The sequence below is a fragment of the Anolis sagrei genome, chromosome 2 (genome assembly GCF_037176765.1).
Source record: "Anolis sagrei isolate rAnoSag1 chromosome 2, rAnoSag1.mat, whole genome shotgun sequence".
Lineage (NCBI taxonomy): Eukaryota > Metazoa > Chordata > Lepidosauria > Squamata > Dactyloidae > Anolis > Anolis sagrei.
In genome coordinates, this window is record NC_090022.1 from 280,149,265 (window position 1) to 280,175,526 (window position 26,262).

At 40.3% G+C, this 26,262-nt stretch overlaps 1 protein-coding gene and 1 pseudogene across 3 annotated transcripts in view; both read right to left on the reverse strand.

Moving 5' to 3' along the window:
* The window catches only part of RAI14 (retinoic acid induced 14), a 167,279-nt gene that overhangs the window by 67,089 nt on the left and 73,928 nt on the right, over positions 1-26,262 (reverse strand). The window lies entirely within an intron of this gene.
* On the reverse strand, positions 5,428-5,606 carry LOC132769508 (U2 spliceosomal RNA; annotated as a pseudogene).

A 26,262-nucleotide genomic window follows, 5' to 3' on the forward strand; every position in this document is an offset into this window, starting at 1 on the left:
GTTTCCCCTGACATTAAGTCTAGTCGAGTTCGACTCTGGAGGGTGATGCTCATCTCCATTTCTAAACCGAAGAGTTGGCGTTGTCCATAGATACCTTCAAGATCATGTGGCCAGGATGACTGCATGGAGTGCTGTTACATTCTTGCAGAAGCAGTACCTATTGATCTACTGACATTTTAATGTTTTCGAACTGCTAGGTTGGCGGAAGCTTGGCCTAATAGCGGGAGCTCATCCTGCTCCCTGGATTCGAACCGCCAACCTTTTGGTCAGCAAGTTCAGCAGCTCAGTGGTTTAACCTGCTGCACCACCAGGGTGCATCTACATAGTAAAATTAATGAAGTAGAGCACCACTTTAATTGTCATGGCCCAATGGTAATGAATCAGTGGAGTTGTAGTTTTATAAGCTTTTTACCTATATAAAGAAGGAACAGTTTCCTGCCCTTTAATTAGAATGAATGTAAAGGAAAAGGTTTTTGAAAGATTAATTATGGAAATAGGGTTATTTGGAAGCAATATATATTTCAGTTCAAGCTGTTCTTAAAGATTTGTTAGTTAGTTAAAACATGTTTTAAAACTAAAATTGCAGTTTTTAAGGTACTACAGACATTAAAATTTCCCCATGGAAAAGGTCAAGATTTTATACACATAATTTACAAAATGGAGTGAGAGGACATTGGAAATAAATATTCTTCTATTTATCCCTCTCTCTCTCTACATATTTTTGGTGTATGAGAGAGCAAGAGGCAAAGCAATATTACTTGAGCATCAGCATTTAATAGTTATTCTTTTCCAATTCAAGTCTCTGATTTCATAAATGAAATGAAAGTAAAACAAGTAGGAATTTTGCAATCATGCAATTGCTGAAAATTACTGAAAGGTTACACATATGCATGACAAGATGCTATGTGCAAAACACTATCCGTTCTAATGATTTGTAAATTCAATTATTACAAAGGACACTACCAACTCTTATCAAATGGAAATTGAGCAACACTTCTTTTCTCAGATTAATTCATTCTATAAAATACTGCATTTCTTCACATAATAGTCGCACTTTCCCACTTTTTTTGTTTGGTTCCAAATCAGTAACTTTTTACTACAACAGTATTGAAAACAACTTGAGAACATATGCAGGAGTGTCCAGAAAACCAATTTACATAGTTAAATATTGTAACCCTTCTTGGAAAACTCCACATCACTCTCATTGTTGTCATAATCTTATGTGCTGTCCTCAGCACTGTTCACAGCAGAAGATGGAAGGGCATCTGAGTGAGTGCGTGTGTGAGTGAGTGAGTATTTTATTTATTTATTTATTATATACCGCTTTTCTCAGCCGCTGGTGGGACCCAAAGCAGTTCACAACAAGGCAAATGGCAAAACTCAATGCCTCACAGAATATAAAATATAACACATAATTAAAATAGCATATAACAAAAGATTAAAACCAGAAACCATAAAACACTGAACATAGAATGAGTGGATGAGTGTTGACAGCAGAGAGGTTGACTAAATCAAGAGTGCAACTATTATGCGATGAATCCTTAAATACCAAAACCAGAACTCAAAAAAGAGGTGTGTGACTCTTATGCAATGAAATATGGTAACCTAAAATCATCCTGCAAATATTATTTGAATATAGCAATCTTGTATCACTAAGAAACAAATCACTCTTCCAGCCTCCTACAGACTGAACATGCCTTATCCTAAAATCCAAAATGCTTGAAAATCCATAGGTTGATGAGAAATTGACATTTTTGCTTTTGGGTGAGGCTATGTATAAAACTTTTGTTTCATGTATAAAATTATTAAAGATATTGTGTGTAAAATCACCTTTTGGCTATGCATATCAGGTATACATGAGACATAAATGAATTTTGTGTATAGACCTGGGTCCCATCTCCAAGTTATCTCAATATGTATTTGCAAACATTTAAAAAAATCCCAAATACCAAACAGTTATGGCCCCAAGTATTTTAGATCATGCCAGAGATGTACATAGATGGCCACAACCAAGAAACTAATCTCTTTCTTCATTTTGTAAAAACTTAGTGTTGTTGAGGGAAATGCCTGATATATTGAAAATGCAAAAATAAAGAGAATAGGATGCATTTCCAGTTAGCTGTCAAGGATCAGAATTCCATTCCTGGACTGGAAACTTACCATTCTAAAAGCCGAATATGTCACACAGATATCTATCTATCTCTCTATCTACACACACACACATTGTATACTTATTTATGAAGGCTGCAGGACCTAGGTTACATTGGCATGGCCATTCACAGCGGTATTTGGCTCTGGAGACCCGGGTTTGAATGCTTGCTCAGCCTTGGTGACTTGGTGAGTCACACACTCTCAGCCCCAGAAAATCCTGTGATAGGCTTCTCCATCTTCTTCTCCCCCTTCTCTCTTTCTTAAAGTGGACTTGAAGGCACACAATGACAACAGAAGCAAAACAAAAACAAAAACCAGTAAATGTTCTATTATTTGAGTACAGAGGGTTCCTCTCTATCAGCCACTTGGTAACAGAGGTGTTTAAATTTCGTAGTTCACCACCTAAGATTTAATCCCTAGCTTTCCTTTCACTGAGACAGTTGTGCTTTTCTCTGCTTTGCTCTGTGCTGTGTGCTTTGCCTAAGGGATGTTTGTTAGAAAATGGCCTCGTTCTAGCCTGATTACGACTTCCAGAGAACTCAAAAGTTTTCACGTTTTTTGTGGCATTTGGGGTGAGTAATGCCCATCTCAGTAGTCTGGGCTTTCTCCTTCCTCATGGAGCAGTACAATTAGCTTTGTGGACATAGCTACTGGCTTCATCTTGACTTATCTCCCCCTCCTTCCCAACGCAACACACAAGGCACAATTAAGAACTGTAGCCAAAAGGGCAGTGCAAACGTAAAGCAGGCCATGTTCTCAAGCCAAGAACGGAAACCCAAGTCTAAATCATTGGCAGCATGCAGCTTGTGTGTTGGAAACCTTTCAGGCGGCTTTCCCATTGTTCAGCAAACTTGCAAGTCAGCAATAAAATGACCGGTGATTTATCTTTGGTACTTCTCAAGAGAAGAGGAGAACAATTAGCACTGCCACACGCAATCGGTCTATCTCAGTAAGTTGGAAGGCAAAATAAATCCCAAGTAATGTGTTTGTTTGCATGGGGAAAAACAAAACACTTTACCTTAACACACACATCCTGTATGAGAGAACAAAAAATTGTTCTCTGAATGTATTTCCCTTTCTAAAAACCTAGCTCTTTCTCTACCCTGAACTGTTTCCCTCTCTCAATTCCCCAAAGCCTCATAATATTGAACATCCATAACAACCATAACATGCCAAAATCTGCTTAAAGCATTAAATGCCACTCAAAACTGGCACAAGTACAATCTGTGCACTTCTACAGAAAATGTGGTGGAAGTGTGCCATGGGCATGAAGACAGATTCTCCAGTTTATCACTTATTATGTTGCTCCTGCAAAACAGCGAAACCTGCACTGCATTTTGTTTCTGCTCTGCTTGGGCTTTCCAACAGCATCAAATAATTATCAGGTATTTGTGGGGCTTAAATGAAAATCCCATCCAACCAGATTCTAGTGATACAGAATGTTGGTTCATAAACAGCACTCTCTCAACATACGATCTAAAGAGACATTTCCTTTGAAAACATACATTAAAACACACTGCCAAACGATATATGTACTAAAGTACTGGTGCTTTGCTCAATGAAGGCTGAGGTTGAAGAGATTCAGCTTCACTGGGCAAGATCTTCCAAACCACAAATATCTATTTTTTAGCATGCTTGCTTCTCTGTTTCTTTCCAGACTTCAAAATGGGAATACTTAAGTGGTTTGCACAGACCGCACAACTAGACTTGATAGAAGATGCCAAGGATTAAAATTAGATCATGAATTTGACTGGATAATATCTTGTTTGGATACACTTCAGTTGTACACAGACCACCACTGTATCCTAATTTTGATAAAATAAGACATACAGGCACAAAATATGAAAACAGCTGGAGCAATTTCAGTGCTTTTCAAAGTCTGAACAGTTGCAAGTACTCATCTGCAAACCAAATTTTGACCTCCTCAAAGAACAACCTCACATGACCTACTTTATGTTTGGAAGCAAACCCCCATCATTAAAGAAAAACCAGAACCATGGTAACATGCTACTAGTTATGAGCAACATGCTGTTCTACACTGATGAATCCATCTTCAAACAAGATCTAAAACCTAAAAGAATGCTTCACACTGACATGACTCAGATAGAAACACAGACCAACATTTGTTACGATGGCTGAAACAAGCCTACCGGGTTTGCCACTGACCATCAAACCAGGTTGAAAACCCAACATTTCAGCATTATTTCCAAATTGCAGATTTCTAAAACTGTGGGTTGATGCTACACACAAACCAACCAAACATGTTTGGGGATGTTGTACTATTCTTACGGGCCAATATCTGCAAATGAATCCGAGATCCTCTGGAAAGGTAAGAAAGAGGAATGCTACCGAAAATAAGATATCTGGAACAGAGAACATCAGTTTAAGTCTTAATTGCAGTTGAGAACAGAAAAATATATAAAAGTGATGCTGAATAAGACCAAAGATTTATCAATTGCAGTATTCTATTCAGTGGCAATCAGTTGCTGATAGAAAGCATGTTGTGAATCCAACAGCTCAATTTCCAGCAAATGATATACAATGGTATACTCTCTGTGGTACTGGAGAGAATATATATCTACAACAAGTAACAACTAATAATCCCCCCTCCCCATTCTCGAAAAGATGTTGTCAAAATTCCCCTAAATCTGTCCATGGAATTATAGATTTGGAAGACACCACAAGGGCCATCTAATGCAGTCACCATTATCTCCATGTTACAAATTCAACAATGTAATGAAAACATAAAAAGTCTACTCTTTTGGACAACCCCAAGCCATAATTGTCATTTTATGTTAAACATTTTAAGGTTAATTATGTACTGTGAATAAGCACGACACAAGCACAGTGCACAACAACAACAACAACAACAACACTTTATTTATATTCTGCTCTACCTCACCGAGGGGACTCAGAGCAGATTACAACATACACAGATAGGCAAACATTCAATGCCTTTAATACAGTGGAATAACAATGACATACAAATACACAGAACAAAGGTAAAGGCTTCCCCTTTCATTTCCGGCTTTCTGGAAGCAGTGCTCATCTCTGGCCATGGAGAGGTGCTCTTGTTCCATTTCCAAGCCAAGGAGCCTGTTGTCTGTAGACACCTCCTAGTCATGGTACTGGCATGGTTACATGGGCGCCTTTACTACCTTCCTGTCAAAGCGGTAGCTATTGATCTACTCACATTTGCATGCTTTCACATTGCTAGGTTGGCGGGAGCTAGAGCTAACAGTGGGAGCTAACCCTGACCCACGGCTTCGAACTGCCAGCTTTTAGGTCAGCAGATTCAATAGTTCAACTTTTTAACCCATTGCGCCATTGCAGCCCCTATAAGCTATTTCCAAGACCCCACTTAATATACAGTTCTCAAACAGGGAACATACCAGATATTAAACTGATAAGAACAAATACTACCCTTGATCTTAGCCAAAAGGCTGAGAAGCGACAACAAACAATCCATGACCACTGACTGAGCAGGGAAGAGCTAGGTCATTCCTACAATCCCTCTGGGAATCGTGAATTTGGAGAAGTATATTTTCTGTTCACTTTGCTTGGGTTAAAAAATGGTGCCTCTGTAAAAAGTTGTGGGTTTTAAAAAAACAGCACTGGGCTATTTTCCAAAAGGATTGCTCAGATTTGACATCTTCCATTCTGCATGATGCAAGGTACACAGATAAATGTTCCAGTATTACTGTTTTTACCCCTCTAGATTCCTCGCTGTCCTTTTTTGAGCACTTTGCCTTCCATCCACAAAGATAAACAGTACAGATATTTATTATCCTGATAATTTTGTCATCTAAAAATTATAACATCCATCTTCCAAATAGTAGAAATTCTGGAGACGCCCTAAGGAATAATTCAAGCTCCTATTAATACACAGGTAACTCTAATATTACAATTTTCCTTTTTGAAAACAGGAAAAAAAACAATTGACTTTCTGGGTGCTCAGCTAAGCCAAGTATGAGCAATTCTCTGGAATCTGGGTGTATTAGTCCTGCCTCGTCATTCAGCAACAGAAAGCAAAAGCTATTCCCAGGAGAGCTTGGAAATTACTGCTGATATACCCATTTGATGACTAGTTACCATCTAAGCTTTCAGAATGGTTCAATTAGGACCACAAGGAACATTTCTTTAAATGACACATACAATCAAAAGCTAGGGAAATAAGAGACACATCTAAGAGGCATCTGAGAAACAAACAGTAGAAAATAACAAAATCAAAAATCCATAAATGAGTGATATTTTTATTGGCCAACTAAAGTGTGTGGCAGAATGCAAAATAAACCACGTGTAGTTCACATTTGATCAGCCCACACACTGCCTTGCCTGAGAAAAAATATATGCTACACAGATAAACAATAAAGAACAAGTAGTTTACACTTCTTAGTTCAGAACTACATATGTACAATGTGATCAGTTGCATCAATTCACATTCCTTTTATGAGAGATTTAAAATAGTCTTTCCTTGTCCTTTTGGATAAACTCCTTCAGAAGCTCATGAAGCAAGAGTACACACCAAATCTGTCCCTCTCTGCTTCTCTCATCAAACTGTCTCTCTCTGTACCTACACAGCTCAAGCTTGAACAAAAATGTAACAGTATCCAAAAGTCCCAGGCTCAGCCATCTCCCTGGGCATTGCCTGACCAATCAGCTACATGCATCTTATTTTCCAGACAAACACACATTAACCGATTCCTTGCGTGCTCCAACAAAGTGAACACAATATGTAGGTTTTCGAAGCTCCAATGGCTTCCTCATCAGGCAAAAAAGTTTAAAAAATAATACAGAACAAGTCAGATGCCAGTCAGAGTCACAGGCCTACACTTTATATCAGACTGTGTTTCTGTTATAATTAAGTTGTTAAAGAAGGATCTCCAAGTAAAAGTCATTCCTCTTCTTGGCTATGCTGGGATTAGGTTCAAAAGAAAATACAAATTGAGTAGTACAATTTCAACTCAATTAGTACCAGCAGAGTAACTTCCACTTGAGACATAGGCTGCCCCTGTTTTGTATAAGATCGTCCGGGGAGGCCCTGCTCTCGGTCCTGCCTGCATCACAGGCGCGGTTGGCGGGGACGAGGGACAGGGCCTTCTCGGTGGTGGCCCCTCGGCTATGGAATGCCCTACCTGTAGACATCAGACAGGCCCCTTTGCTGCTGGCATTTCGGAAGAAGGTCAAGACCTGGCTCTACGAACAAGCGTTTGGCTAAACAGTGCAACTGAACACAGGATGACGGTAAAATTGAACTTAGGAAATGGTACAAGGATTACGAGAATGGATTCTGATTTCTTATTGAGGCATTATGAATTGTTAATGATTGTTTGATTTGTCTGCTGTATATGATGTGTTTTAATCGCTTAAGATATTGTTGTGATATTATTGATATTGTTGTGATAATCTTCATTATGTAAACCGCATTGAGTCGCCTTATCAGGCTAAAAAATGCGGTATAGAAATAAAGCAAATAAATAAATAAATAAATAAATTTCCCAAGTAAAGAACGTTCAATTTCTCAAGAAATTGGTAGAAGAGTTTATTAGAGGTGTGCGAGGACATACATTTCAAATGGAATAGGAAGATGACTGCTTTGTACCAATCCATGTAGCTATGTATAAAAAAGTGTTTGAACTTGGTGGCCTCTTTTTGGTAGTCAAAGGGAATGAGTCACATCTGGCTAATAACAAAAATCAAAGCAATTTCATCATAAGCAGATAGTGAGTTCAAGCAGGGTAACAACAGCATTAACACACCCACATTTGAAATGGATCACTTCATCGTTCTGTTCAAATGTATAACCATGTTAGTTTGGAATATCAGTATGCAAAGGGATCTTTTAGCATTTTAGAGAATGAGAGAACCAAGATGGTGGCATAAGTTTTAATAGACTAAGAATGTGTCTGCACTGAAGAATTAATGTAATTTAAATTTAACTCTCATGGCCCAATATTATGAAATCATTGGAGTTGTAGTTTGGTAAGGCACCAGCATTTTTTTTAGCAGGGAAGGCTAAAGACTTTGTGAAGCAATAGCTCCCATGATTCCATGGCATTGAGTCCTAGCAATTAAAGTGGTGTGAAACTTAAATAACACTATAGTGTAGATCAGGGGTCCTCAAACCAAGGCCCGGGGGCCGGATGTGGCCCTCCAAGGTCATTTACCCAGCCCTTGCTCAGGGTCAACCTAAGTCTGAAACTACTTGAAAGCTCACAACAACAACAACAAAAACAATCCTATCTCATCAGCCAAAAACAGGCCCACACTTCCCACTGGAATACTAATAAGTTTATATTTGTTAACATTATTTCTCATTTTAATTATTGTATTGTTTTTAAGTGTTTTACACTACAAATAAGATATGTGCAGCATATCTTATTCCAAATAAGATATGCTGTACATCCTCAGCCATCTCCCCTCCCATATCTTTGCCCTGCTCCAGATCAGGTGACCCCAAATTTACTGAAAAGATATACAGTAGGTTTTTCTGGAGAACCCAGATGCCCAAAATCACCAGGAATCCTCAAATTCCATTTGACCCTTCTCCATTATTTAGCACTTCTTGACCCTTCTCCGTTATTTAGCACCCAGTCCAATATCAATGGCAATAAACTCCTCAGCAACATAAGCAACAATCTAATAACGCGTGGTTTTTCTTGTCTAGTAGCCTTTAATCTGGGTGGTAGTTGTATAGCAGGTTTCTCTCAACCTTGCTTCTCAGGCTGGATCTACACTGCCCAACATTCTAGGATCTGATCCTAGATTTTCTGCTTTAAACTGGATAATATGAGTCTACACTGCCAGGTAATCTGGGATAAATCAATAATGTGGGGTTAGATTTTGGGATTTAGGGCAATGTAGATCCAGCCTCACTTGGAAAAGTTACTTTTTGGACTACAATTCTTAGAAGCCCCCAGTCACTATGTTGGTTGGGCACATTAGGAGAACTATAGTCTAAACGAGTTACTTTTTCCAACTTAGAAGCAGTTTAAGTCACCAAATGCAGAACCCTGAAAATGTAAAAGCTAATGTTGGACCATTACCATTGCCCAAATACAAGCTGTTGAAAAGTTTCCAAATTTACAATCTGAAATTTGACAGGAGAGAAAACAAAGAGAAGCAGAAAAAAAAAAACTTACAACATGAAACCATAGGTTAAAAGAGGTGGATTTCAGACACACAGAAACTAGAGAGCTTTTATAAAGCATCAAACAAGCCAGGGAAAGACTGACTGATTTGAACAGTTTCCAGAAGCAGATGGGAAGGTAATGACTAATTTAGTGCCTCCCACTCAAAATTATTTATTCAAGTATGCTTTTGAAAGAGAAAAAATTCTACAAGCTGAAATACGTGTGGCCTTCAATATCCCATTTTATTCCTACATAGATGAAGAAACCTATCCTAATTTAAGATTTTTTCTCATAGTGCAACTGAGATAACGCTATTATTTTATCCATCATTTTGAATTAAATTACATGTCCCACCCGTATAGACAGCGAGACTCCTTTGAGCTTTAAAGGGTTAGTTTTCTTTTTCTAATGTTTCCTAACCTTTGGAAGTGCATAAGCCTCCCCAAACCAGGCGATGGAGCAGATGACTCAACCATATGGCAGAAATCCATTAAAAATGCTGTATTGTAATCATAAAATATGCACTGCAGCATGGCCCCAAGGGGCAAGAAAGGTGTCAGATATATGTGACATGGACAAGTATTCCTGGAAGCCAGCTGCTCAGTCATTTTTTAAAAGATACTGCAGTCATGCGTTTTAAAAACACATCATGTGTTTTAAAAACATATCAAATCAAAAACAAACACTTTGAAGACTCTTCTTGGAGATATGTGTGTGTGTGTGTGTGTGTGTGTGTGTGTATGAGAGATAGGGAAATTGCGGGTTTTAAAAACACTTAAAAAAGAATTCTGCACAAGTGTCACAAATAAATGACTTTGTATCTCATACCACATTTGCCAATTTGGTTTCCTTACAATTTGGTTTCCTTACTTCCCCATTAGGTGAAGAAACACAAGTATCATTCTGCAAAAGAGGGGATATACCAACTCAAATCTAAATTGGAAGAAGCAGGCACTCACTTGCACAAAGAAACTCTTCCATAAATATTCACTCTCTGCCCCTTCCCCATGCATCGTGGGAGAGTTCAGTGTGATTCAAAGGACTAATTCCAGCATTTTAATGTCTTCACATATGATGATGATTACTATTGAAAATAATATTGAAAAGTATTGTCGAAGGCTTTCATGGCCAGAATCACTGGGTTGTTGTAGGTTTTTTTCTATGCTTCTATGATGCAGGCGAAACGTCAGGAGAGAATGCCTCTAGACCACGGCCATATAGCCCGAAAAAACCTACAACAACCCAATATTGAAAAGAATTGAAAAGTCGATGACAGATCCCAAGTGTAGACTCTGCAAGAAAGCAGATGAAACAATAGATCACATCTTCAGCTGCTGCAAGAAGATTGCGCAGACAGACTACAAGCAGAGGCATAACACCGTTGCTCAGATGATTCATTGGAACTTCTGCCACAAACACCATCTACTTGTGACAAAGAGCTGGTGGGATCACAAGCTGGAAAAAGTTACAGAAAATGAACACGTCAAACTACTCTGGGACTTCCAAATTCAGACTGACAGAGGTCTGGAGCACAATACTCCTGACCTCACAACCATGTTAAAAAACCAAGTATGGATGTTGCAATTCCAGGTGACAGCAGGATTGAAGAGAAACAACTGGAAAAGCTGACACGATATGAGGATTTAAAGATTGAACTGCAAAGACTCTGGCACAAGCCAGTAAAGGTAGTCCCACTGGTGATCAGCACACTGGGTGCAATGCCTAAAGACCTTGGCCTGCAATTAAAAACAATTGGCGCTGACAAAATTATAATCTGTCAGCTGCAAAAGGCCACCCTACTGGGATCTGCACGCATTATTCACTGATACATCACACAGTCCTAGACACAAATGGGAAGTGTCTGATGTGTGATCCAATACAACAACCAGCATGGTGGTTCTTGACCTGTGGGTCCCCCAGATGTTTTGGCCTTCAACTCCCAGAATCCTAACAGCTGGTAAACTGGCTGGGATTTATGGGAGTCATAGGCCAAAACACCTGAGGGATGCACAGGTCAAGAACCACTGGCCTAGACTCTACCAAGCCTGAACTCACCCCATTGTTTAAGCATCAAGTAAGAAGACTTATCAGGATCATGATTTTTGTACCTGCAGTACAAAGCCACCAGACACAATGTATGTTTTCTGTCTTACTAGTGACTTGTTGTTTAAGTTCTATGAAGCAATCCTGTAAACCATAACATAGTCCTCGGGCATTTTATCTTATTAATCATCTGCTTTTCCTTAGCTCACTCCAGCTTGGCACTTCATCCAAAAACAAACCATTAAATAAGGGGGAGATGTTAGAAAAACAGAGAGGAACGCATGCCTCCCTTTGCATGCAAAAGTATCCAAATCTGTTAATGAAGTCTAATAATACAACTTCCTGTTTTAACTACCCCTCAATCCCTTTTTTGTTTAAAGCACAGTGACCGCAAGGTCACTTGGATGAAATGTCCAAGGAGACCAAGACATTTCTCAGCTGGTGTTTCTGTACGTTCTCATTTCCAGTGTCCGATGTGTGCCAGTTTGTTCTCCCAAGCAGAGTTTGTTCTTCTTAGCCCACGTACATGGGCACTTCTGACAACCCCAGAGGCCATGCTGATGTTGGAAGAGCCAATCAGAGTGATGCTGAAACACAGCTTAGAAAGTGACCTGACCTAACAGCTTACTCTAAGAAGAAAGCACGGCCATGTATGCTACCTTGAATTCGGTGTAAAGATGACAGGGTATAAATGTAACAAACAAACAAATGAGCATGGACCTTTTATTCTAAAACACAGCCAGCCCTCCACATTTCCTTGTGTTAAGGGCACAGGACCCCATGAAAGTGAAAAACTGTGGATTACTATTTCTTAACCTGAAATAATACCTGCCAAGGAACATCTAGGTACAACTTCTGCTGGAAGCTGACCACAGTATTGTATTGGAGGACATGGAGATTTCTAGAGAGAACACTTTAATCAAACCCCAAAATAAGCAAATTCACAAATATCAAACCCACAAATGCGGAGGACTAACTGCAGTGTAACTTCAATAAAGCTGCATCTGCTCCCAATCTGCTCACGATCATTGGGATGGGTGGTATAACTTTTCTGTTGACATAGACATTTCCTTTACATTGCTGTCAGTTCTCTGTATCCACAAATCCCAATGCCTGAAACTATCCATCACCACCCCAAAAATTACAAGAAGCAGATCTTGATTTTGCCATTTTATATAAAGGATACCATTTTATTCCCCATTGTATATAACAAGACTCAAGCATCCACATTTTTTGGTATCCATAGGAGGTCTTGGAATCGAACCTCAGCAGTATTTCAAATAAAAAAGACAGGTATCATAAAACCATCACCTTTAATTTTTCTCCCCTATATAGTTTCCTGTCTTATTTATTTACTTTCCTTCCTGATGAGGAAACCTGTGAAATTCAAAAGCTAGAAGGACAGATTTTTGATTGTTTGGATGGGCAAAGGCATCACCAAATTATGGACTTTATAGATCTTGTTTTATGGGCAACATGGCTGCCTTTGCAATGTGTTTGATCCGCAATATGTTATTATGCGAGGCTATTGCATGTTCACAGTTACACAAGTTTCAAGACGGATTAGTAGGTAGAGATTGGAACTGGGTTTTACATACATCCAAATTGCATTCTGGCCACTGAATCACACTGACTCACAAAAAAAGTACAGGAAGCAATGCAAGGCAATATAGATCTCACTTAGAGGTCAGTCCCAGGCCATTGCAGAAGATGCAAAAACAGCACCAGATTTTGTTGTAGGAGGTACAGTACAACAGGGCAGGAAGAGATCTGATAAATCTGTGGTGTAATGTAAAAATAAACCACATGTAGTTCATGTTTGATCAGAGAAAGAAAATATGCCCCACAGAAGAACAAGTAGTTTACTCTTCGTAGTTCAGAACAACATATGTACAATGTGGTCACTTGCACCAACTCACATAATGTTCTTTTATGGGAGATTTACAATGGTCTTTCTTTGTCCATGTGGACAAACTCCTTCAGCAGCTCATGAAGCAAGAGTACACTCTAAACTCCGTCTCTCTCTGCTTCACTCTGTTCTCTCTGACATGTGCATAGCTTGGGCCTGAAAAATGTAACAGTAATCAAAAGTCCCAGGCTCAGCCATGTCTCCGCATGAAGCTCAACCAATCAGCTTCATGCATCTTATTTTACAGTTGACACACACACACACTAACTGATTCCTTGCATGCTCGAATAAAATCTGTCTGTTGGGAATCAACCTGTGTTTGTGTTTCATGATGCTCAGGATCATGATGCTCTTGATATGGGACATGATGAGGCAAATGATGGTGCTGAAGCTGCGGGGCAAGATGGAGACGGTTTGGTCAATGATTTTCATGCAGACAATGACAGAGAGGCCCCAGTGCAAAGGGCAGTTTCTCATGAGAATATTCCTGTTGGGCTTAAGGAAGATGATTTACTCCCTCTTTCTGTGAGCTCTCAAGATTTGAGTTTGGAAAAAAATCTGACACCTGGAAATTTTAATGAGCAGCCAGAAAGGGAGTTGAAAAATAGTCGGCTAGAGTTCAGCCAGGATCGACAACAAACTCAATGTTTACGTTGCTTCAAAAGGCTTCGTCAGATAAGAGGCAAGAGTGGGGGAAAACAAAACCAATTTTTGGGCTTTGGGATATAAGGTTTGCTTCAAGGGAAAGCCTGTTAGATCAGGCATCATTTGGAAACCATGTGCACGTGCCTTGGAAATCCTGTTCAAGGGGTCTTGTTCTTATAGAGATTTTTAAGCATTTTGCTGTGGTCTAGTACCTTCTAGATTATTTTTACAACCTGTTGATTCCTGTCTGGATAAATACTGCCTTGGATTGTTTTTATGTCTTTTGTGGACATTGCTCTGAATTACTGCATTTTACTGATCTTTTACATTTTGAAATTTTCCTATTTTTACAAGCATTTCTTTCTACTGGCAATTTTACTCAGCTTCAATAAAAAGGATTGGTTTTTCACTCAACGGGTGGTGGGTTTTAAAGTCAGAGGGCATCATTTCTGTTCTGGAGTGCAACACTACCTTAAAAACTGGATCCAAGTGTACAGCCAAGAAATAAAAGATACTGTTTGAGTTCTAATTATATATGGAGTTTACATGGGAAGAGTAGTAAAGACAAGAAAAAGTAGGGAGATGAGGGATGGGTTGGCACAGAAAAACAAGGACAGGGTTGCCTTGGGCTACTGGCAACCATTGAAAATCAGCAGCTGCACATGGTTGGAAAAAAGCACTTTTGTGAAGCACGGTTGGCTCAGGTGTTCTAATGCAAACAACAGAGTAAAGCAGCACATTTTAATGGAGAGGAACAATATGTGCTTTGTTCAACACACTGCTCTCTATTTTGTGAATATTATGCTAGGGGTCCTGGTCCTCCAAAGGTCACCATAATAAACCTAATCACTCCAATATGAAGCTAAACTGTCAAGGGCAAAAGAAACAGAAGTGGCAGCAAGCTGGTGAAGAGAATATGAATATATACCTCCCTCCCCCAGTAATGTAATTTCAAGAACGCAAAACAGAAACGGAGCACATAAAGCATGCAAGGCAATAACCTCAAGGCGTCCAAGTGATTTAAATTCCGCACTTGGAATGCGTAATGTTTCATTTATTCACTTCTCTTGTACAAGCTGCAATTATGACTTTCTTTCAGCAGTACACAACAGATGGATACTATATTGTGGTTTTGCTTATACATCTCCAGCCTGAAAGGGGGTTCTATCTAGACCTGAGAGCTTTTTACTGCCCTCTCGCCTTCCTGGGAACAGGGCTTGAAAGCCACTGGATTGTACTCTTGAAGCTCTGCACTCCTTGACCTCCTGTATGCCACCCATCTTTTATTTACAAATAGTATTCTGCTATACTTTCCAGACAGATTTACATTCCCAGAGCAGCTGGTGTAGTAGTCAGGAAAAAAATATAACTGCAGAATAAAAATAAAGCATACAATCGAACCTACAAAATGAAAACAGAATCAGCATACGCAAACAAATAAAACAACATTGTTTTTAAATTTACAATGTAAACATGAGCTGATCTTTAAGGACTGGGGTAAAAAAAGGCAAGTATAGTATGATCTCTGTGTCTGTGTCAGATTCATTACTGGATTTTGTGTGGACAAACGAAACTGCAGATACTAGTGAACTGAAATGAAGGACTCTTGTCCCAAAAATGTCACAGTGTCATGCTGGAGCACCTAGAAAATGCCTGTTTTGTTGGATGGGGACAACCAAAGCCACATATACTGGTCCTTCAGGTATAATAATAATAATAATAATAATAATTATAATTATATATTTACATTATTCCCCATCTTCCTGAGGGAACTCTGGGTGGATTCAAGCATATATACAGACACAGGCAAACATTCAATGCCTAGAAACAACCAAACACAGATAAAGGCAAAGGCTTCCCCTTCTGGCTCTGGGAGATGTTGCTCATCTGAGAACAGTACTCCAGATATGTGGACAGTACTATGTATTTTTTCCCAGTAATCAAATGCTAGCACACTAGCCTTCTTGAGAAGGGTATTCAAAGGCAAAGAGTAACCACTACATTTTGGACAGTACTGGGCACCAGGAAAAAGGCTTCATATGATGGACTGTTGATGGAGAAGTTGATGGACTGTTGATGGAGAAGATGTGGGAAATCGGGAAATATCAAGCCCCAAATGGGAGCCCTTTCTGACTCTAGGACCCAGGTTTCCCAACAATCCCTCTCAAGCCATTGCATAGTGCAATTACTGAGAAAATGCACTTCTCTTTCAAGAGAAAGCCATCCAAAATCCATTCAGATCCTGACTTGTTTCAAATCAACTCAAGTTATTCTTTGAGTTTCCCAGGAATGACGTGGATAAAACACAACAGCCAGGCAGCTATATCATAAGGGAGATTAAAATAATTGATTTCTGTTGCCATAAAAGAGTTTATTGTTATTTAATTTGTATATGTACTGCTAGGAATAGGGAGATGTTTTTGAGGGATTATTTACCTCATGTGCCAAAATAATTTAGCTGGCACCAAGTACTGTGAACTTTTTTCTTTGGGTGAGCTGGGCACGCCAGGAACTGTTTGCCTCAGGCAGCCGGATATCTTAGGGCAGTCCTGATCTTGCAAACATACCCTTAAAAGGGGACAGGCACAATATGAAAATACTTTGCTGTTCACTTCTTTGCTGTTATGAGTGGACATAATGTCTCTGCATAACAGGAGCCCTAAGAAATGAGCTGCTCATAGGCATGTGGGAGGCAAAGCCGTCAAATCCTACCAATGTTTGCTCACCTTTTCCTCAAAAGGCAAAGAGAATGGCTTCTTATCATGACGGCAACCTATACTGACTATAGAAACTTGCCATTTAGAAAGCACAACTGGCAGACAAAACCAGGTTAAGATTTCCCTGCCGAAAGGGATAAAGCATTGTGACAGCTCATTAACTGAGCAGATCCAATGGTTGCGATTTATTTGCAAAATATCCCTAAGATGCCCCTGGATACAACAGAATTGTTGACAGAGTGGAAACTAAAACACTTTTTATTTTGTCATGTCAGGAGCAACTTGAGGAACTGCAAGTCACTTCTGGTGTGAGAGAATTGGCTGTCTGCAAGGATGTTGCCCAGGGGACGCCTGGATGATTTGGTGTTTTTATCATCCTTGTGGGAGGCTTCACTCATGTCCCTGCATGACGAGCTGGAGCTGATAGAGGGAGCTCATCCGCCTCTCCCCGGATTTGAACCTGTGACCTGTCGGTCTTCAGTTCTGCCGGTACAGGGGTTTAACCCACTGCGCCACTAGGGGCTCCATAGTGCTATGGAATTAAAACTAAAACACTGTGATATGTGCATCGGAAAGCCACAACAAGTTCAGTCTTCTGCCTGCAACTCTCTGGGCATTTTATTCAACTTGCAACATTGCAGGCTGTCTCTAGCTACCAGGTGAACTAGGGTGCATCTACACTGCAGAATTAATACAGTTCGACACCACTTTAACTGCCATGGCTCAATGCTGTGGAATTTTGTGATTTGTAGTTTGGTGAGGCACCCACACACTTTGGAAGAGAAGGCTAATGACTACAACTCCAACAATTCCATAGCACTGAACCATGGCTGTTGAAGTGGTGTCAAACGACATTAATTCTACAGTGTAGAGCCATTCCTAGTGAACAGAGTAGCAGCTCTCACAAAAGACCCATCTACACTGCAGACACATCTACACTTCAGACACATCTACACTGCATTCTGCCTTCCACTTAACACTGGGAAGTCTAATTTTGTGAGGAAACTAAAAAAAGATTAACTCACTTCTATCAGTGCATCTTAAAATCTGTGGAACTGGAACCCAACTGTAAAATCACTCAACTGTACAAAGCCCACTTGGAAACTTTAATGCCTTGTCTTTTTTGTTGTTCATTCGTTCAGTCATCTCCGACTCTTCGTGACCTCATGGACCAGCGCACGCCAGAGCTCCCTGTCGGCCGTCACCACCCCCAGCTCCTTCAAGGTCAGTCCAGTCACTTCAAGGATGCCATCCATCCATCTTGCCCTTGGTCGGCCCCTCTTCCTTTTGCCTTCCACTTTCCCCAGCATAATTGTCTTCTCTAGGCTTTGCTGTCTCCTCATGATGTGGCCAAAGTACTTCAACTTTGTCTCTAGTATCCTTCCCTCCAGTGAGCAGCCGGGCTTTATTTCTTGGAGGATGGACTGGTTGGATCTTCTCGCAGTCCAAGGCACTCTCAGAACTTTCCTCCAACACCACAGTTCAAAAGCATCGATCTTCCTTCGCCCGGCCTTCCCTAAGGTCCAGCTCTCACATCCGTAGGTTACTACAGGGAATACCATGGCTTTGACTAGGCGGATCTTGTCTTGTCTTTTACTTCATAACAAAAAAAAAAATCAGTATTTTTGTTCTTTCACATTAGAACTTAAAACATTATGAAGCAGTTTCAGGGGAAGTCACCCTGAGTCCCTTCGGTGAGATGGTAGGATACAAACATAAAATTATTATTATTGTTATTCATGGTGTTACTATAAGTCAAAGTTGACAACAACAAATAACAACCTAGCTTTCTTTCAATGACTTCAAGGTGGTGGAAATGATTCCCTTCTTCTCAACTTCATCCCCAGAACAATAATGATGAACCAGAGTGATTGGCCCAAGGACATTCAAGGAGTTCCTTGGCTGAAAATGGACTAGAATCTGGATCTTCAAAGTCCCAGTTCAATATTCTAACCACTAAACCACATTAGCTCTCCAATTTCACACACTTTGCCCCCATTTCAGATTTGTCCATATAGAAAGCAAGTTTGAGAAACATCTTTGAACTCTACACAATTCAAGTGTTTAAAGGACATACATACACATACCACATAACTAGCAGAAGTCTTTGTTCCAAATCTTTTTGAAAACAGTATATAACTGAAATTACAGATATAATTGCATGCATTCCCTGCAAACTAGATAGCTCATTTACGTCTTTTTCAATTTTTAAAATATTTTTATTTTGGAAAGCATGTCTTTGAAGAAGGCTTCTCCCAAAGAGTTAATGTCAAAACAGGAAGATTCAAGCGGAAGATGGATGACAGCCAGTCTAACTTGAGCTTTATCAACTCTCAACATACATCCTGACATTATACAAAATGACATTACTGGAAGCCCTGCAGACAGAGTCTATGGCAGCCACTGCATCTATGGCTCAGTGCATAAAACACAACTGGGAATCACATTTCAGACCAAATATTGGATAGTCTTGCAGATTCCTATAAATAGTCAGCTGGTTCTGTAAAGACTTTCAAGAACAGCATTGACAATCTCACCCCATAAATCTGTACAGACTTATGAGCTGCTCTTCTTTCAACTGGGCTGCCATTTCCTCCCCTTCCTCAGGTCAATCCCTAGTGTCCTCCTCAAACCAGCAACAAGGTGTCACAGAATTTTATTTAATTTTTTTTTAGCAAACAAGAGAAGTCTGGAGACATTGAATCACTGGGAATTTTGATCCATAACGCAGGTTGCTAGCTCTGCACCGCTGTGCAGAAATGAGGCTATAAAATCTACAGAAATCATGCCAGTAAATCCATGATCATTCCTCCCCTGAAAGAGAGAGAGGGAAGGAGAGCTAAAAGGAGTGATTTAAAGGTCCCTTCCATTGCTATGTACAAGCAAAGCTGTACTCCTCTGTCTTGATCACAGAACTATGTACAGCACTTCATAACTATGGCACTTCATCTATCGTTCCTTTGAGAGTAAAAGAACATAAAAACATCAAGTAAGAACTCTATCCTTGTGCAGATTTCTCAGATGGCTAAGGGCAACTTTGGTTAAAGCCTGGGGGAGATGGGGACAACCTCCACTCCTGATCCTCTCACACGGATAGGAAAGCTGGGGAAAGGGAGTGGAGGTCCATCCAGTCCAGACATTGGAAAGTTGCTTTTTATAAGTAATTTCTTCTTGGCAATCATTATAGTGTTTGCAAAATAATCAATGGTGGCAACTTGTTGTGCTTTCTCCATTCAAACAAGAATCTTGTTCTGCCACTTTTTGTTTAGAATTGATAACAGAAGGGGAAAAAATGTGAAAAAACTGTCTGTTTGGAAATATGTCTTTTCCAAACATTTTTCCATACAAAAATGGGGAGGGGGGGGGGAGTAAAAATGAAATAAAAATCAGATTTTGGAATGTTTTATTTTGCTATGATGCAAAGGCTATTTAAGACAATGCACTCATACATTCCACCTCCTCACTCCATTCCTGGCTGAATCATAGTGTCCATCTCTGGTCACCTTGACTGTATGTTGATGTCATTTATTAGTTCATTTTAATATGGCGACTGAAATTGAATCTCAATCAGCATCTCCATGTGGTTTATCTGTTTGTAAGTTAAATTCATGGTCCCTTAGTGGTGCAGTGGGTTAAATCGCCGAGCTGCTGAACACGCTGACTGAAAGGTTGGTGGTTCGAATCCAGGAAGCTGACAGAGCTCTTGCTGTTAGCTACAGCTTCTGCCAACCTAGCAGTTTGAAAACATGCAAATTCAATAGGTACTGCTTCTGCAGGAAGGTAACAGTGCTCCACACTGTCATGCTGGCCACATGACCTTGGAGGCATCAATGGACAACGTCGACTCTTCAATTTAGAAATGGAGATGAGCACCACCACCCCAGAATCAGACACGACTAGACTTGAGGTCAGGGGAAAACTTTACTTTTACTAAGTTAAATTCAACTACTCTTAGCATTCTTGAACAGAGCGTCAAAAGTGATTTAACTGCGAGCTTGATGCTGCTAAACTAAAGAGCATATAAAGCAGATCTGGGATGAAAACAAGCCTGTTTTTCCATATGCAATGACTGTGGTTTAAACTGATCCTCAGGCTTGCAAATGAATATTTTGGAATGCAGTGAATTCAAACCATGTTTGTTGCATTTCAGAATGAATGTGTGGTCCTCATGCTGATATTTCAGCCCAGATTCCTAAACAATCTTAATGATGAGAAAGCAAAAAGGACTTAGATGCCACCTTCTATAAAAGCTGCTTCATGCTAGCTCTGGATTATGCTATGGTACCATACCAGCTCTATATATTTGTATTTTATTTTTTTTCCTTGTGGCATTTTTCAACATTAACTGGTCCAAGGATGACTTGCACAATAAAAACACAAACACTATTTATTTTAGGTATTTATCATGCTAGAAACTAATTGAGAATACAGTTAAAATACATACAAAAACCACAAACAAAGTTTAAAAGTTTAGCACTGTACTAAATTTCCTTTGAGCAGAAACTGGCCACTTTGAGTGCCTCTGTTGTGGCTGTAAGAAGGTCCTCCATTGTGCACTGTGCTCAGACTGCATTATATTAAGTACTCTGTGGTTTGCTTTTCTCTGCACTTGTATGTTGTAGACTCCACTTTATAGCCCCATTTCTTAAGGTTAACCTGAATCTCGTGGTGCCAGAGCGTAGTCTGTTCAGCACCGTCCAAGTCATCCCATCTTCTGTGTGCCCAAAAGGGAATCTCTCATCTGGTATCAGCCACTGACTGAGGTTCCGGGTTATAACCTGCCACTTTTGGACTCTTGCTTACTGAGGTGTTCCTGCAAGTATCACTGTAGATCTTAGAATACTATTTCTTGATTTAAAACGTTGGCATGCTGAGTGATATCTGAACAGAGGATGAGTCAGAGATGTGAATGCTTTGGTCTTTTCATTGCTGGCTGCCACTTCCCGGCCAATATCAGGTGGTGCAATACCGAACAACATACGTTCTCCAGTGGTGTAGGGCATAGGCATCTGTGATAATGCTGCATGTCTCATTAAGAGCCACATCCACTAACTAAACTAACTCAAGAAAGATGGGGATGACAATGCAAAATACTGAAGAGAATAACAAAAGTAAAGCTCAGATGCTGGCAAGGTACACATCAATCTGGATCGCTCTATGATTCAATGTGTGCAAACGTTTTCAAGAAAATGCCCTCTCCAAGCCCAGAGGAATTTTTTTAATTAATCATGCAGTGGAACACAACATTAACAACTTTTAAAAATGTGAAGCTGGAAGGCTAACAGACTTGCAGTTGAACAAATAAGGGTCGTGACGGGACAGACACATATCCCATTGCCCTATGGGAGACAAAGCTATGAAGCTGAGTGGATTTTTTATTTAACAGGACAGTTGCCATAAAAGAGTTTGCAGAAAGCCATGCCAAAGCCATTAAAAGCATTCAGGAATTTCCGCAAACTGGCGGGTGTTTAAAATGTGCCAGTTCTGGAAAGCATGTTATCTCAGGCTGCAGTAACTTAATTGCTGAACTAAAGCAAATTCACAAATTAATTGTCTCTAGAGTAAAAGAAAAGTTTTTCCCTGACATTAAGTCTAGTAGAGGCCAACTCTGGGGGGTGGTGCTCATCTCCATTTCTAAGCCAAAGAGCCAGCGTTGTCCATAGATGCCGCCAAGGTCATGTGGGCAGCATGACTGCATGGAGAACCATTACCTTTCTTTTGAAGCGGTACCTATTAATCTACTCACATTTCCATGTTTTCGAACTGTTAGGTTGGCAGAAGCTGGGGCTAACAGCAGGAGCTTGCCCTGCTCCCCGGATTCAAGCTGCCAACCTTTTGTTCAGCACCAGTTTAACCCACTGCAGCACCAAATTGTCTCTATATTGGAGATAAAATCTTTTGCCAGGATGGGGCATTAATGCAATTGATATATATATATATATATATATAGAGAGAGAGAGAGAGAGAGAGAGAGAGGGAGGGAGGGAGGGAGAGGGGGGGGGGCTCCACGGGGTTATAAATAAGCTGTAAGCATCACTTGGAGGAAGTGGGGCAAAAAGCAAAGCACAGTTGCAATTTAAAGAAGGATTATTTTCATGTGAAATAGCTAGACATTCTGGAAGAGCTGGGTCTATTTTATGCTCCATAGTCCAGCAAGAAGAGAGAAGGCGAGAGTGAGAAAACAAGACAGAAATGGGGGCGGGGAGAGACTATTTATTCATTCCCCAGAGCTGTTGTATTTGAAGAAGTGAGGACAGGAAAATTTATGTGCACGAGAGAGTATAGCCAGACTCAGAAACATTTGCTAGATGCTATTTAAAAAGCTCTTGGGGACAGCAGGCATAAATCCCCATCAGCGTTCATAAATCCCCTCATTCCCCAGTTGAGAATCAATAAGCCAGAAGTCACTGGGTCACAATGAGCCAAATGCTGCTCTACATAAGAGGTCACATATGCACTTAATTCCTTTTGCATAAACAACTTGCAAAGATAATGGCCAGAGCCCAACATCTAAGTCGGGCTTATAGACTACAGAAGTTCTCTTACGGAGGATTGTCTTCCATGGGTGACAATGGAGTCCGTCTGGCCACATGTTCCTCTGGATTACTGCCCAAATATTCCACGCTTTTAATAAAAATGATTTGTTTGAATTGCCAAATCTTTGTGCTGAATCTCACACTAAAACTAAAACAGCATTCATTTGCTGTTATGTGGACAGGAAAGGGTTTCTTATTAGAACCATACCAAATGTTTTCAGGATAACTGTAATGGAATCCATGCCATCGGTTTCCACTTCCTGCCAGGAGCAAATTCCTGCATAGCAGGAATTCAAGAAAGGAGCTGACCACAACACACACACACACACACACACACACACACACACACACACAAGCATTTAGTGCTATGTACCCAGCACAACCCCCTCCAGACTGCCCAATGGCAGTCTGGAGGGGGTTGTGCTGGGTACATAGGAGATTGTTCCAAGTTGCACCAGGTCGCTAGGATATTGAAAACATAATGAGAGATGTATATGGCCTATGAAATCCTGGGTTATCTGGCATGAGTTAAAGATCTTGTTTGCCCAAGGGCCTTCAGCAATGCAAGGAGTGCTGGACTACACATCTGGAAGGGAAGGAGAATTGCAAGAAACATGAAGATTGGAGCCTTGCAGAGTACTAATCTCATGGTAAATCTTCAAGCCCACTTTACAGCATATTTGCCCATCTTTACAATGTATTATCTTCGCTGTACTGCAAATACTGCTTTAAATATTACAGCATGTATTGTTACCAAAATAGATCAAAACCTATTTATCCAATTGTGAATTGCTTGATGCACAGTGAAGGCTGCAAGAATTCACTGGTGTTTAGAGGAGAGGGATTCAGAAATGTGGCTTCATGTGAACATCACAACTCTCAGCCTTTCTTCTAACATCCAAGATCTAGAATTTATTTATTTATTTATTTATTTATTTACTTCGTTTGTATACCGCCAATCTCAGCACTAAGGCGACTCATAGCGGTTTACAACAAGCAAAAACAAGGCAAACAATCAAGGCAAAAATTCAATGCGGCATCAACAAGGTACTTAAAAACAGTTAACACAGAAACAAATTAAACAATTTAACAGTAATAAACATTCAGTGGCGTCTCATAACTAGAATCATGATCCAAACTCGTCAGTCGTAGTTCCATTTCCTGAAATTCATTGCACTGCTTATTTAAACGCCTGTTCAAATAACCAAGTTTTCACTTTCCTCCGGAATACCATCAATGAGGGGGCCAATCTGATGTCCGTGGGAAGGGCGTTCCACAGAAGTATTTGACCACAACACTCGCTATTCAGAAAAGGAGCCAAACCATACGTTACCTGCCATTCTTTTCTGGAGCCAAACTTGAACCTACATGGAGTTGCTATGTGCCTTCAAGTCAACTTTGATTTAGATGTGGCCCTACTTAGCAAATTGTATTTAGAAGAGATTTCCCATTGCCTTCCTTGAAGGCAGTGGTTCCCAACGTTTGGTCCTCTAGGTGTTTTGGACTTCAGCTCCCATGATTCCTAACAGACCGTAGCCAGGATTTTGATTCGGGGGGGGGGGGAGGGGGCTGAGTTTGATTTGGGGGGAGGGGCTGAGGATCTACCCTAGCAAACCTTTTGTATCGTGATCCCAATACCCCCATGCATATGGGATATACTGAGCATGGTGATCAGATCATGATATGAATAAACATAACAGTTTAAATAATGTACCAGTAAGGCCTTCTTGCGGACTACCCTGAGAATTATAGCCCCCCCCCCCCCATCTACATGCTTGCTAACAGATGGATTTCTGGGAGCTGAAGTCCAGAACACCTGGAGGAACAAAGGTTGGAAACCACTGTGTCATGAAATCTACCTTTCAGTCGACTAGGCCGAAGCCTGCATGACAGTGGCTGTCATCTTGGAAGGCTGGCAGGACAGGAGGAGGAGTCAAGCCAACTCCTGATTGGGTATAGCAATTGGGGGAGGAGTCGGTTGAGAGAGGGAAATAAGCTGTCAGCTTTTGACAGAGGGAGAGAAGTGTTTTGACAAGGGAGAGAGAAGGAAGGGATTTTTAGGAGAGGAAGATAGATAGAGCAGGGATCTGACAGAAAAGGAAGAGCTTTTAGTGAGCCTTAAGTTTAGGGAATAGGCTGAGACAAAGGCTAGGATTTTACTGTGTTGTGAGAGCCAGTAAAAGAAAGATTTGTCTCCTTATACTTGGGATAGTATAAGGGAGCTTACTGCCCTGTGGTGGAGACAGATAGGAGTCTGTTCTCCAGTTGACACTGTTTCTAAGGGTAGAGCAGTGAGTTTTAAGGAGTCTCACAGTTGTTAAAAGCTTTTCTGTCAGGGGAACTATTTGTTTAAGTAACCAAGTTTCTGCAACTGAATCACGCTTCTCTACCACTCATTTCTATGAGTTGTTGTTAATATAAAGTTCAATAAACCATTCTTAGTTTACTTTTAACTGGTGTATGCCTCAGTCTATTAATCGCCTCAGAACTCTTTCTGTCAAACCATTTTAAAGTCCAGTCAGCCAGTGAGGAAGCCATAGAAGAACAAGGGCACAAACACCCCTTATCTAAAACACATTCACACCTTTGGTTCCTCAGGCCAATAGAAGCTGAGGTGGTGGCAGTAATACCTAACAAGAACATTCGGTCACTTGTATATATAACATATGCTCAACCCTTAAATTGTATTACACACTGCTTTAAGGGTATGAGAATGCAACATGCCCTATGTCACCCAGTGGGTTTCCATGGTTGAATAGGGATTTGAAACTTGAGTCTCTTTGAATCCTCATCCAACTCCCACAGGATTGGAAAACATCCAGGCATCACCTGGGCAATGTCCTTGCAGATGGCCAATTCTCTCACACCAGAAGTTTCTCAAGTCACTCCACACACACACACATATACACACAAAATCAAACTCAAACCAATGCAACATACTGGCTCTGTCCTACGTTTGTTTACATATTATTAGTTTTTTATTCTGTAGTAGCTTCAAGGGTTACACCGTTCTCCATATCCACATTTTATCTTCAACAATTCTCCAAGGCTGATCAGGCTGAGAATGATAGGCCCAAGGTCATCCAGTGAGTTTCATGGCTCTGGGAAGTCTAGAACACAAATATCCA